The sequence below is a fragment of the Hyla sarda genome, chromosome 3, assembly GCF_029499605.1.
Source record: "Hyla sarda isolate aHylSar1 chromosome 3, aHylSar1.hap1, whole genome shotgun sequence".
NCBI lineage: Eukaryota > Metazoa > Chordata > Amphibia > Anura > Hylidae > Hyla > Hyla sarda.
In genome coordinates this window covers 432,112,229-432,126,092 of record NC_079191.1, presented here as the reverse complement: position 1 = coordinate 432,126,092, position 13,864 = coordinate 432,112,229, and the positions used below count along the sequence as shown (strand labels likewise).

The window sequence follows — 13,864 nt, the reverse complement described above, 5'->3', positions numbered from 1 at the left end:
AAGTCTATGGGAGGGGGTGTGACGTCACACGGGGGGCGGAGTTCAGACGTCACGGACTTCCGTTCCTGTGGTCGCGACCGAGACCCTCCAGCGCTTCCGGACAAGAAACAGGTGGGTGCCGCATGCAACATTGCGGGGGTCCCCAGCGGCGGGACCACCGCGGTCAGACATCTTATCCCCTATACTTTGGATAGGGGATAAGATGTCTAGGGTGGGAGTACCCCTTTAACTCTGCTTTCCCAGAAACAGTACAAGTAACGGGCAAACAAACTATAATGCTTTGATTTCTGACTCATTTTCGGTACATAGAGAACCATTCGTGCAAAGGAGAAGTAGAAATGTTTGCAAATCAAATACAATTCTTTGAGAGAACTTTTTTATGTACATCCCAAGCGTTCCAAGTATGTATGGGTAAGTGGTCTCTATAGGTCTGAGTGCTCCTGTAAGTGTTATACTTTACCGCTCTCATATATTAAGGTGCTCTTGCTGAATTAACTTGGCATTGCTCCAGCACTCACATGGCATAAATCGGCCAAAGTAGACGCACAGCGCCCGCTCTTGTGGCCGCTCATCTTATAGGGCAGCGGTACGCAGATGTTGCGAAACTACAACACACGCTCTGATCTGGAGTTTTTAGCGGTACCACTTTTGTGTAGTTTTTACTTTATGATGACTTTCTTATCATATGTTTTCTGATCAAAAATCCGCAATTTTGGTTCTCTTTTGCATTCCTGCCATTGACCGTGCAGGATCGGTAATGTGATCATTTAATAGTTTTGCATGCGGTGATGACAAATGTCTTATTTTTACCTTTTTATCTTTTATTTATTTTTTTATTTTTTTATTGGTAGATGGATAAAGGGGGTAATTAGCATTTATATTGGGGGGAGTTCTTTATTATTATTTTTTTTTCTTTAACACTTTTTTAGGCTTTTATAGGCAATCATTCAACTGCATATAGAAGTGTTCTATAACCAGGGTGCCTCCAGCTGTTGCAAAACTACATCTCCTAGCATGCCCGGGAGGCAGCACTGTGAATACTTATAGCGTTGTTTCTCAACCAGGGTGCCTCCAGCTGTTGCAAAACTACAACTCCCCAGCATGCCCAGACAGCCTTCGGCTGTCTGGGCATGCTGGGAGTTGTAGTTTTACAACAGCTGGAGGCACCCTGGTTGGGAAACACTGGCATATTGAGATCATGAAATGCATATGCATTACATTAAAGGGGTTATCCAGGAAAAATATCAACTGTTATCAGTTATATATCAACTGGCTCCAGGAAGTTAAACAGATTTGTAAATTACTTCTATTAAAAAATCTTAATCCTTTCAGTACTTATGGGCTGCTGAAGTTGAGTCGTTCTTTTCTGTCTAAGTGCTCTCTGACGACACCTGTCTCGGGAACTGTCCAGAGTAGAACCAAATCCCCATAGCAAACCTCTTCTACTCTGTGCAGTTCCCAAGACAAGCAGAGATGTCAGCAGAGAGCACTGTTGTCAGACAGAAAAGAACAACTCAACTTTAGCAACTGATAATTATTGGAAGGATTAAGATTTTTTAATAGAAGTAATTTACAAATCTGTTTAACTTTCCGGAGCCAGTTAATATAAAAAATAAGTTTTTTCCTGGAATACCCCTTTAATCTAATAGATCAGCACTTTATTGGCACAGTCTGCCATAAGCAGGCTGTATCAATAGCAGGGACACGACAGGAAGCCTTAGGGGGGCAGATTGGACCACTAGACATCAAGGAGGCTAGTAAATTAAATGATGCAATCCTTATTGATCAGTGCATTTACACAGTTAAAGGGGTATTCCAGGCAAAAACTTTTTTTTATATATCAACTGGCTCCGGAAAGTTAAACAGATTTGTAAATGACTTCTATTAAAAAATCTTAATCCTTCCAATAGTTATTAGCTTCTGAAGTTGCTGTTTTCTGTCTAACTGCTTTCTGATGACTCACGTCCCGGGAGCTGTACAGCCCCTATGGGGATATTCTCCCATCATGCACAGCTCCCGGGACGTGACATCATCATTGAGCAGTTAGACAGAAAACTTCAGAAGCTAATAACTATTGGAAGGATTAAGATTGTTTAATAGAAGTAATTTACAAATCTGTTTAACTTTCTGGAGCCAGTTGATATATATAAAAAAAAAAAGGTTTTGCCTGGAATACCCCTTTAAATGACCAGCATTGGAGGTACCATTACCAGCGCCCAAGTGTTCACCTTTCCATAAAGGCATGCCATAGGCCAGGAAGGGTTAACCTAGCCGGTAATTTCGCAGCCATTATGTTACCACCGTTAATTTCATATGAAAAATTCCGGCCATGCATTGGCCGGTATATTTCATTAAGGTGCGCCGCCCCAGCAAGAATAAAATTAGCCCCTGCACCCGATGCCATGACCCCGTGCCATTTTATGACCCCGTGCCATTTTAATCACCACCCCTTATCCCCCCGCACCATTTCAACCCGCCCCCCCTCTGACCCCCCCTGTGCCATTTTAATCCCCCTGTGCCATTATAATCCTCCTTCTGATTCCCCTGTGCCATTTCAATCCCCCCTCCAATGACACCCCACCACCCCCCATGCCATTTCAATCCCCCTTCTCTCATCCCCCCCCCCCCCCTGTGCCATTTCAGTTGCCCCCTCTGATCCCCCTTGGCCATTTCAATTGCGACCTCCCCCCACTCCCGTACCATTTTAATCTCCTTCTGACCCCCTGTGCCATTACATGACGCCATGTGTGCGGCCATAAGCGGAGCCTCCTGTGATGTCAAGCATACGCATATATAATTAATTATGCAAATTACCATGGCCAGTATTTTTTTTCTTGTCTACCCGCTTGCTGCTGTTTGAGTTTAAACTATGAGCAGGCAGTGGGCGGGCGAGCAGGCAGTGGGCGGGCGAGCAGGCAGTGGGCGGGCGAGCAGGCAGTGGGCGGGCGAGCAGGCAGTGGGCGGGCGAGCAGGCAGTGGGCGGGCGAGCAGGCAGTGGGCGGGCTGGGTTTTTGTTGTCACTTCTGCCACCCTCTTCTGACAGCAGGTGGCGCCACCTGGGCCCTGATACAAGTGGCGTCATAGCTGAAGTACCCCCGCTAGCTTGGTTAGTTTATCATTTTTTGGTATTTGGTGGATTAGTAAGATATAAGGGACAGGTGAAAAGGGAATGGGGGGAGATTTATCAAAACCTGTCCAGAGAAAAAGTTGCTGAGTTTCCCATAGCAACCAATCAGATCACTGCTTTCATTTTTCATTGGCCTTTTCAAAAGTGAAAGAAGTGATCTGATTGGTTGCTATGGGCAACTCAGCAACTTTTCCTCTGGACAGGTTTTGATAAATCTCCCCCACAATATGATTACTGTCTCAGACTAAACAAGGTTTGTTTGTTGTCTGTTACCATGGAGACATAAGCATAGGACCAATTCCAAATGTTGTCTTAAAGGGGTACTCCGGTGGCAAACTTTTATTTTTATTAAATATTTTTTTTTTAAATGAACTGGTTCCAGAAAGTTCTATTAAAAAATCTTTACCCTTCCAATACTTATTAGCAGCTGTATGCTACAGAGGGAATTCTTTTCTTTTTAATTTCTTTTTTGTCTTGTCCCCAGTGCTCTCTGCTGACACCTCTGTCCGTGTCAGGAACTGTCCAGAGCAGCATAGGTTTGCTATGGGGATTTTCTCCTGCTCTGGACAGTTCCTGATACGGGCATAAAGGTGTCAGCAGAGAGCACTGTGGACAAGACAAAAATGAAATTAAAAAAGAAAAGAATTTCCTCTGTAGCATACAGCAGCTAATAAGTACTGGAAGGAAAAAGATTTTTTTTAATAGAAGTAATTTACAAATCTGTTTAACTTTCTTGATTTAAAAAATAAAAAAAAATGTTTTCCACCGGAGTACCCCTTTAAATTGGTGCCAGAAAGTTAAAGGGGTACTCCGGTGGAAAACTTTTTTTTTTTTTTTTAATCAACTGATGACAGAAAGTTAAACAGATTTGTAAATTACTTCTATTAAAAAATCTAAATACTTCCAGTACTTACAGTTCCTAAAATGGACAGATGTCAGCAGAGAGCTCTGTGTTCCAAAAAGAAAATAATTTCCTATGTAGTATTCAGCAGCTAATAAGTACTGGAAGGATTAAGATTTTTTTTTTATAGAAGTAATTTACAAATCTGTTTAACTTTCTGGCACCAGTTGATTTAAAAATAAAAGTTTTCCACCGGAGTACCCCTTTAATTTAGGGGTGGGCACGTGTTGAAATGGCTGTGGAAAAATCTTCAAAGTAAGAGGAGTTGCCTCATCTCCATGACCGTTTCCCATATGCCCCAAATTAAAGGGGTATTCCAGGAAAAAAAAACATTTTTTTTATATCAACTGGCTCCAGAAAGTTAAACAGATTTGTAAATGACTTCTATTAAAAAAAAATCTTAATCCTTCCAATAACTATCAGCTGCTGAATTTGAGTTGTTCTTTTCTGTCTGGCAACAGTGCTCTATGCTGACATCACTGCTAGTCTCAGGAACTTCACAGAGTAGAAGAGGTTTACTATGGGGATTTGCTTCTACCCTGGACAGATCCCGAGACAGGTGTCATCAGAGAGCACTTAGACAGAAAAGAACAACTTAACTTCAGCAGCTCATAAGTACTGAAAGGATTAAGATTTTTTTTTTATAGAAGTAACTTACAAATCTGTTTAACTTTCTGGAGCCAGTTGATATATAAAAAAAATATATAGTTTTTTTTCCTGGAGAACCCCTTTAAGGTTTTGCTCCATGTTCACTAGATGGTGATGCATCTCCACCAACATGAGGACCTGGAGCAAGGGTGTCCAGCCAGCTATTGAAAAACTACAACTCCCAGCATGCCCAGACAGCCGTTGGCTGTCTGGGCATGCTGGGAGTTGTAGTTTTGCAGCAGCTGTCGCAGGTTGGAGACCACAGACCGGGTGTCACATCGTGGTATGTGCAGTGATTTCCGTAAACTCGAGGCGTTTGCAGAAGTTGCGGCAAAACCATGTGATGTAACGTATGAATCCACCCTGAGCGAATGAGAGCGGCACGTTCTGCGATTATATCAGGGAAGGTCGAGCAGCGAATCTCCGCACTCGCCTATCAGCCGGTCGGGAGGACGAACACGTTTAACCAGATCTCAATCCTCTCCTGTGGAATTAAGTTACAGGAAACACCAGAAAGTTCAGCAAATACCAGGAGACAAGTCAGGATGGCACCTAGCAAGAAAGAGTAACATAAGAACAGTGTTTCCCAACCAGGGTGCCTCCAGCTGTTGCTAAACTAGAACTCCCAGCATGCCCGGACATTAGAATATATGGCAGTTTTCCAAGATTGCAGCATGTTGAAACTATAGAATTATTATTATTATTATTATTTTTTTATTATAAATTTTATTATAAATTCACAGAAATTCCGGATTCTGCAAAATTGACATGTCTTTAAATTTTGCGCAACTTGGTTCAGAGCGCCATTGAAGTGGATTCGACCCGTAATCTGTGTTTTGAAAGCACAGAAATTCTGCCCGGATTCCAGTGCAAAAATTTCGGCAATTTGCAAAAAATTTGTTTTTCTGAGCGGAATAGTAGAAATTCTGCCGTCTGAACATAGCCTAAGGGTACGTTCACAAGCGCGGGTTTTCCGCTGCGTATTTGAAAGGGGGCGGGCTCTTCTCGGCTGTCTGCAGCAGATTTTCCACGGCGGAATTTACGGTGCGGAAAATCCGCCGCAAGCCCCATTGAAGTCAGTAGGAACTGCGGCGGATTTTCCGCAGCAGAAAATCTGCTGCGGACAGCCGAGAAGAGCCCGCCCACTTTCAAATATGCAGCGGAAAGACTGCAAAAAAATTCGCCCATGTGAATGTACCCTGGATTTCCACTTTTTACTTATTTTATTTTTAATTTTATGCCTCTCATAGACTTTCATAGAAGTCTATGGGAGGCATAAAAAAAAAAAAAATCCGTCATCAACGCCATGTGAGTTTAGCATTGGTATTTTTATTTGTGCCAAATATTCAACAGAAATACATTGGTCACATGATGAATGAATCACATGACTTAGAATGAGAAAAAAAAAAGGGGGAAAACAAAGACAAGACTGAAACCCGCTACTTTAGAGAAAAAATGGTGGACAACCTGCATCTTGGGAGCAGAAGATGCAAAAAAAAAATTTATATAAAAAAAAAATGGAAATCCAGCCTAAGGGTACGTTCAGACGAGCGGATTTACAGCGTATTTTACGCTGTGGATCCGCCACTGAAGGACCGCTGTATGCTGCCTTTACGTGTGCCTGCTCGGAGCAGCAATACGCCGCTATGAGCAGACACACTGCAAAGTGAGAGTCGCCGCGCGCATGCGCAGTATACCCGCACATTGTGGCAGCTCTCGGCCTAGCTCATAGAGCAGGGGGAGCGGTCGCGATGTGTGCAAGTACACCGCGCATGCGCAGCGACTCGCTCATCGCTTCAGTGTGTCTGCACATAGCGGTGTAGTGCCGCTCCGAGTAGGCACAAGTAAAGGCAGCATACAGAGGTCCTTCAGCGGCGGATCGGCTGTAAATCCGCTCCTCTGAACGTACCCTAAGGCTATGTTCACACGGCAGAATTTCTGCTATTCCGCACAGAAAAGCAGATTTTTTGCAAATTGCCGGAATTTGAGTAGAATTTCAGTGGAATTCGGGCATAATTTCTGTCCTTCCAAAACACAGATTATGGGTCGAATTCACTTGAATGGCGCTCTGAACGAAGTTCCGCAAAATTTAAAGATATGTCAATGCGGAATCCGGAATTTTTGGCCGCAGAAACGGCACTGTGTAAACGGGGCAGTGAAATCCACCATTATAAAGTTATTGTTCAACAAAATTTGCGGGATGTCCGTGTATAACATTCCGCCGTGTGATTCTGGCCTAAGGGCTCGTTCACACAGTAGAATATCCTTCCAGAATTTTTCTGTGTGCAGAATGCGCCAACAAATCAGTCAGCGCTAGGACTGCTCGGAAAGGTGCCGCCTCCACAGACAGCAAGGTTATGTTCACACTACGGAATGTCTGCACGGAGAATCTCCGTGTGGACATTCCGCAAACTATAGACATGCTGGCGCTAGGACCGCACAGGAACTTGTTTATACTTTCTGCGGACACGGAAATCGGTATTTCCGCGCCGGAAACATCTGGCACGGATATTCCGCCGCGTGCACTTGTGCGCAGCAGAATCCTGTTGAATTCAACTGGACTCTACTGCAGCGGAATCTCCGTGCTGAATTCGGAATGCGGAAACCCACACGGAAATTCCAAAGTGTGAAGCTTGCCTAAGGGTACGTTCACACGAGCGAATTTTTTGCGGGTTTTCCGCTACGTATTTGAAACTGGGTGGGCTCTTCTCTGCTGTCCGCAGCAGATTTTCCGCAGTGCAATTTACGCTGCGGAAAATTCGCTGAAAGCCCCATTGAAGTTAGTAGGGACTGCGGCGGATTTTCCGCAGCGTAAATTCCACCGCGGAAAATCTGCTGCGGACAGCCGAGAAGAGCCCGCCCACTTTCAAATACGCAGCGGAAAACCCTAAAAAAAAATCAGCTTGTGTGAACGCACCCTTAGGTCGGGTTAATATGGTGGAAAATGTGCGGAATGTCTGCCAGAAAACACCGGTGTAATTCCGAACAGACATTCCGCCGTGTGAACGTATTTTACGCTGCGGATCCACCGGTGACCTGACCCGTAGTGTGCCTCCAGCTGTTGCCACCCCCTGGCCTGCTCGCAGCTGCAAACCGCCGCACCGAGCAGTCAGACAGGGCCTGCGAGTCGCAGAGTGCACTCGCACGCCCCTGTGTGGCTTCTCGAAGCAGCGGATTGCAGCTGCGAGCAGGCCAGGAGGCGGGGAGAGGCAGGGTGGCAACAGCTGGAGGCACATTATGGGTCGGGTCACCGGCAGATTCGCAACATAAAATATATGGTGGCGGAGAGCAGCGGGTGCCAATCAGTTCAGCCAGTCTTACATTGCCATTACACTATTACAGTGTCTCCCAACTGGGGTGCCTCCAGCTGTTGCAAAACTACAACTCCTATGCATGCTTAGCCAGCCCGAGTGTTCATGTATATGGGGGCTAGTCAGAAAGAACAGCTGTTGGTGGACAGCAGTCTTTAGTGCTGTGTCTCCCAACCAGGGTGCCTCCAGCTGTTTCAAAACTACAACTCCCAGCATGCGGCTGTCCGGGCATGCTGGGAGTTGTAGTTTTGAAACCCTATGGGTGAATTCACACACACACCGGATCCGCAACGGATTCTACAAGGAAATTCTTAATGATGCAGCTGGGTAGTTTGTTACCCATTGACTTCAATGGTTAGGAAAATACACAGTAGCATCAAATACCCTTCCCTAAATGTGCATTACTCTAAATAGCTTCAAAGAGGGTAATGTTAAAAAAATAATTAAAAAAAAATAATAAAAAAAAAATAAAAGTGTCTAAGTCGAGGAAGGCGCCAACAAGGAGCCTTTCATTAGCCGCAATAACCAGTTACTGTAAGGGATGTAGTAAACGTTCTCATATAATGATACACTGTGCAGCAGAAAATACTTCTCTCCCATTAGATCAGCGTTTGCCAGCCAGGGTGCCTCCAGCTGTTGCAAAACTACAACTCCCAGCATGCCCGGTCAAGGGGAGACACACTTGGAAACACTTATCTATTGGGAGATAAAGATTGAGCATGTTGGATTTCAACACTAGGGGAACCCACCCAGCTCATCCCCCTATCACCATTGCAAACAAATGCACGCTCAGCCAAACTGAGAGTTCGTGTATATGGGCGTAGTCAGAAAGAACAGCTGTTAGTCGACAGCAGTCTATAGTGCAGTGTCGTCCAACTATTGTGCCTCCATCAGTTTCAAAACTACAACTCCCAGCATGCCCGGACAGCCGAAGGCTGTCCGGGCATGCTGGGAGTTGTAGTTTTGAAACAGCTGGAGGCACCCTGGTTGGGAGACACAGCACTAAAGACTGCTGTCCACCAACAGCTGTTCTTTCTGACTACGCCCATATACATGAACACTTGGGCTGGCTGAACGTGCATAGTAGAGATGAGCGAACTTACAGTAAATTCGATTCGTCACGAACTTCTCGGCTCGGCAGTTGATGACTTTTCCTGCATAAATTAGTTCAGCTTTCCGGTGCTCCCGTGGGATGGAAAAGGTGGATACAGTCCTAGGAGACTCTTTCCTAGGACTTTATCCACCTTTTCCAGCCCACCGGAGCACCTGAAAGCTGAACTAATTTATGCAGGAAAAGTCATCAACTGTCGAGCCGAGAAGTTCGTGACGAATCGAATTTACTGTAAGTTCGTTCATCTCTAGTGCATAGGAGTTGTAGTTTTGCAACAGCTGGAGGCACCCCAGTTGGGAGACACTGTAATAGTGTAATGGCAATGTAAGACTGGCTGAAATGAATGGCACCCGCTGCTCTCCGCCACCATATATGTCTGCATCCCTTTCATGGCGGTGTACTGATGGATATCTGTGACGGAATGGCAAAACGCAGTGTGAACAAAGCCTTACACTCTGCAGTTTTGGTGCAGTTTTTGCAGCAGCTTTGAAGCTAACCCTTAAAGGGGTACTCCGGTGGAAAACTTTATTTATTTATTTATTTATTTATTTTTTATCAACTGGTGCCAGAGAGTTAAACAGATTTGTAAATTACTTCTATTAAAAAATCTTAATCCTTCCAGTACTTATTAGCTGCTGAATACTACAGGAGGAAATTATTTTCTTTTTGGAACACAGAGCTCTCTGCTGACATGAAGACCACAGTGCTCTCTGCTGACATCTCTGTCCATTTTAGGAACTGTCCAGAGCAGCATATGTTTGCTATGGGGATTTTCTCCTACTCTGGACAGTTCCTAAAATGGACAGAGATGTCAGCAGAGAGCACTGTGGTCATAATGTCAGCAGAGAGCTCTGTGTTCCAAAAAGAAAAGAATTTCCTCTGTAGTATTCAGGAGCTAACAAGTACTGGAAGGATTAAGATTTTTTTAATAGAAGTATTTTACAAATCTGTTTAACTTTCTGGCACCAACTGATTTAAAAAACAAAAAGTTTTTCCACGGAGTACCCCTTTAATAAACAGCGACACTCTTGTCTGCGATTGGTATTGCAGCCCAGGACAGACAATATCGTCATTTATTGGGGAGGAGGGGGCAATATTAGCAGTGGTTGCCGTGGAGCCCTTAACATTTTACAAACTTTTTCCTCCGTCATAAAACACTTTAAAGGTCTGGGTGGAAAACATTGGTCACCGTACGGCTCTGAGCATGTGCCAGACAAAGCGTAAGGAAGAGTTATAAATGTTATGGGGGGGATCTGACTAAAGTGTAAGGAAGAGTTATAAGTTATGGGGGGGGGATCCGACTAAAGTGTAAGGAAGAGTTATAAATGTTATGGGGGGATCCGACTAAAGTGTAAGGAAGAGTTATAAGTTATGGGGGGGGGATCCGACTAAAGTGTAAGGAACAGTTATAAATGTTATGGGGGGGATCCGACTAAAGTGTAAGGAAGAGTTATAAGTTATGGGGGGGGGATACGACTAAAGTGTAAGGAAGAGTTATAAATGTTATCGGGGGGATCCGACTAAAGTGTAAGGAAGAGTTATAAGTTATGGGGGGGGGATACGACTAAAGTGTAAGGAAGAGTTATAAATGTTATCGGGGGGATCCGACTAAAATGTAAGGAGGAGTTATAAGTTATGGGGGGGGGATCCGACTAAAGTGTAAGGAGGAGTTATAAGTTATGGGGGAGGGGATCCGACTAAAGTGTAAGGAAGAGTTATAAGTTATGGGGGGGATCCGACTAAAGTGTAAGGAAGAGTTATAAGTTATGGGGGGGATCCGACTAAAGTGTAAGGAAGAGTTATAAGTTATGGGGGGGGATCCGACTAAAGTGTAAGGAAGAGTTATAAGTTATGGGGGGATCCGACTAAAGTGTAAGGAAGAGTTATAAGTTATGGGGGGGGATCCGACTAAAGTGTAAGGAAGAGTTATAAGTTATGGGGGGGATCCGACTAAAGTGTAAGGAGGAGTTATAAGTTATGGGGGGGGATCCGACTAAAGTTTAAGGAGGAGTTATAAGTTATAGGGGGGATCCGACCAAAGAGTAAGGAAGAATTATAAGTTATGGGGGGGATCCGACCAAAGTATAAGGAAGAGTTATAAGTTATGGGGGGGGATCCGACCAAAGAGTAAGGAATAGTTATAAGTTATGGGGGGGATCCGACCAAAGCATATGGAAGAGTTATAAGTTATGGAGGGGATCCGGCTCCTCTACAACCCCCCAGGCTCCATACATTCAGCTCTCCGGCTCTTTTTAGAACTTTTTGCAAACTTTATAGACAGTTTAACTTTTTGGTAACTTTCTGTGATGTCGTAATCCAGGAGACTGGTCTATTTATGGGACATAATACAAGTGCACACAACATAATCTGTAGGTAAACCCAAAATGTAAGTGCCCCCTCCCCCATTGCCCCAACATTCCAAAAAGCAACAATAAATCTCCCATAGCAAATGACCCTCAGAGAGTATATACAATATATACTACACCCAGACACGTGACCCATAGAGTATATACTACACACAGCATATGGTATTAACCCTTTCCCAGGAGGGGCACTCACCAGCTGGCTGCTCTCCCCGGTACATGAGGAGGGGGGCGCTCTGCTCCGGGTTCCCCTCAGATACTTGTTGTGTCTCTTCTGTGTCAGCAGCTGCTGCTCCCGGAGTTCCTGGGCTGGGAGGGGGCAGGAGGAGCTGTGGTGCGCATGCTCAGTAAAGTGCTTGTGAATAGCTTCCTTGTGTAGGTCTTGAGCAAGGTGTCGATAAGTATATGCAGTACATGTGATTTGCAGTATATATATATATATATATATATATATCTATCTATATATATTTTCTCTTGTCATGTGTAATGGCGTAGTGGGTGCATTGTGTGTTATGTAGTGTGGGTGCACTGTGTGTGGTGTAGTGTGGGTTGTTGTGGGTGCACTGTGTGTGGTGTAGTGTGGGTTGTTGTGGGCGCACTATGTGTGGTGTAGTGTGGGTGCACTGTGTGTGGTGTAGTGTGGGTTGTTGTGGGTGCACTGTGTGTGGTGTAGTGTGGGTTGTTGTGGGTGCACTGTGTGTGGTGTAGTGTGGGGGGTTGTGGGTGCACTGTGTGGGTTGTTGTGGGTGCACTGTGTGTGGTGTAGTGTGGGTTGTTGTGGGTGCACTGTGTGTGGTGTAGTGTGGGGGGTTGTGGGTGCACTGTGTGTGGTGTAGTGTGGGGGGTTGTGGGTGCACTGTGTGTGGTGTAGTGTGGGGGGTTGTGGGTGCACTGTGTGTGGTGTAGTGTGGGTTGTTGTGGGTGCACTGTGTGTGGTGTAGTGTGGGGGGTTGTGGGTGCACTGTGTGTGGTGTAGTGTGGGGGGTTGTGGGTGCACTGTGTGTGGTGTAGTGTGGGGGGTTGTGGGTGCACTGTGTGTGGTGTAGTGTGGGGGGTTGTGGGTGCACTGTGTGTGGTGTAGTGTGGGTTGTTGTGGGTGCACTGTGTGTGGTGTAGTGTGGGTTGTTGTGGGTGCACTGTGTGTGGTGTAGTGTGGGTTGTTGTGGGTGCACTGTGTGTGGTGTAGTGTGGGTTGTTGTGGGTGCACTGTGTGTGGTGTAGTGTGGGGGGTTGTGGGTGCACTGTGTGTGGTGTAGTGTGGGGGGTTGTGGGTGCACTGTGTGTGGTGTAGTGTGGGGGGTTGTGGGTGCACTGTGTGGGGTGTTGTGGGTGCACTGTGTGGTGTAGTGTGTACTGTGGGTTGTGGAGTAAACTGTAGGGCAGATTGGGTTGTGGAGTGGACTGTGCAGACTAGTCGGTGTTGTGCAGCAGATTGTGTGTAGTGGTGTGGACTGTTTTATGTAGTGTGGGTTGTTGTGGGTGCACTGTGTGTGGTGTAGTGTGGGGGGTTGTGGGTGCACTGTGTGTGGTGTAGTGTGGATTGTTGTGGGCGCACTGTGTGTGGTGTAGTGTGGATTGTTGTGGGCGCACTATGTGTGGTGTAGTGTGGGTTGTTGTGGGTGCACTGTGTGTGGTGTAGTGTGGGTTGTTGTGGGTGCACTGTGTGTGGTGTAGTGTGGGTTGTTGTGGGTGCACTGTGTGTGGTGTAGTGTGGGGGCACTGTGTGTGGTGTAGTGTGGGGGGTTGTGGGTGCACTGTGTGTGGTGTAGTGTGGGTTGTTGTGGGTGCACTGTGTGTGGTGTAGTGTGGGTTGTTGTGGGTGCACTGTGTGTGGTGTAGTGTGGGTTGTTGTGGGTGCACTGTGTGTGGTGTAGTGTGGGTTGTTGTGGGTGCACTGTGTGTGGTGTAGTGTGGGTTGTTGTGGGTGCACTGTGTGTGGTGTAGTGTGGGTTGTTGTGGGTGCACTGTGTGTGGTGTAGTGTGGGGGGTTGTGGGTGCACTGTGTGTGGTGTAGTGTGGGGGGTTGTGGGTGCACTGTGTGTGGTGTAGTGTGGGGGGTTGTGGGTGCACTGTGTGTGGTGTAGTGTGGGTTGTTGTGGGTGCACTGTGTGTGGTGTAGTGTGGGTTGTTGTGGGTGCACTGTGTGTGGTGTAGTGTGGGGGGTTGTGGGTGCACTGTGTGTGGTGTAGTGTGGGTTGTTGTGGGTGCACTGTGTGTGGTGTAGTGTGGGTTGTTGTGGGCGCACTATGTGTGGTGTAGTGTGGGTTGTTGTGGGTGCACTGTGTGTGGTGTAGTGTGGGGGGTTGTGGGTGCACTGTGTGTGGTGTAGTGTGGGTTGTTGTGGGCGCACTGTGTGTGGTGTAGTGTGGGTTGTTGTGGGCGCACTGTGTGTGGTGTAGTGTG

The 13,864-nt window shown here is 46.0% G+C and overlaps 1 protein-coding gene across 2 annotated transcripts in view; it reads right to left on the bottom strand.

Annotated features, from left to right (window-relative positions):
• Positions 1 to 11,791, bottom strand: part of TMEM63A (transmembrane protein 63A) — an 88,231-nt gene extending 76,440 nt beyond the window's left edge. For both annotated transcript variants that reach the window (XR_008891732.1, XM_056568511.1), the window contains exon 1: positions 11,658 to 11,791. The gene's annotated coding sequence lies outside the window, so the exon portion shown is untranslated. The remainder of the gene's footprint in view (positions 1 to 11,657) is intronic.
• Between the last annotated feature and the right edge of the window lie 2,073 nt (positions 11,792 to 13,864).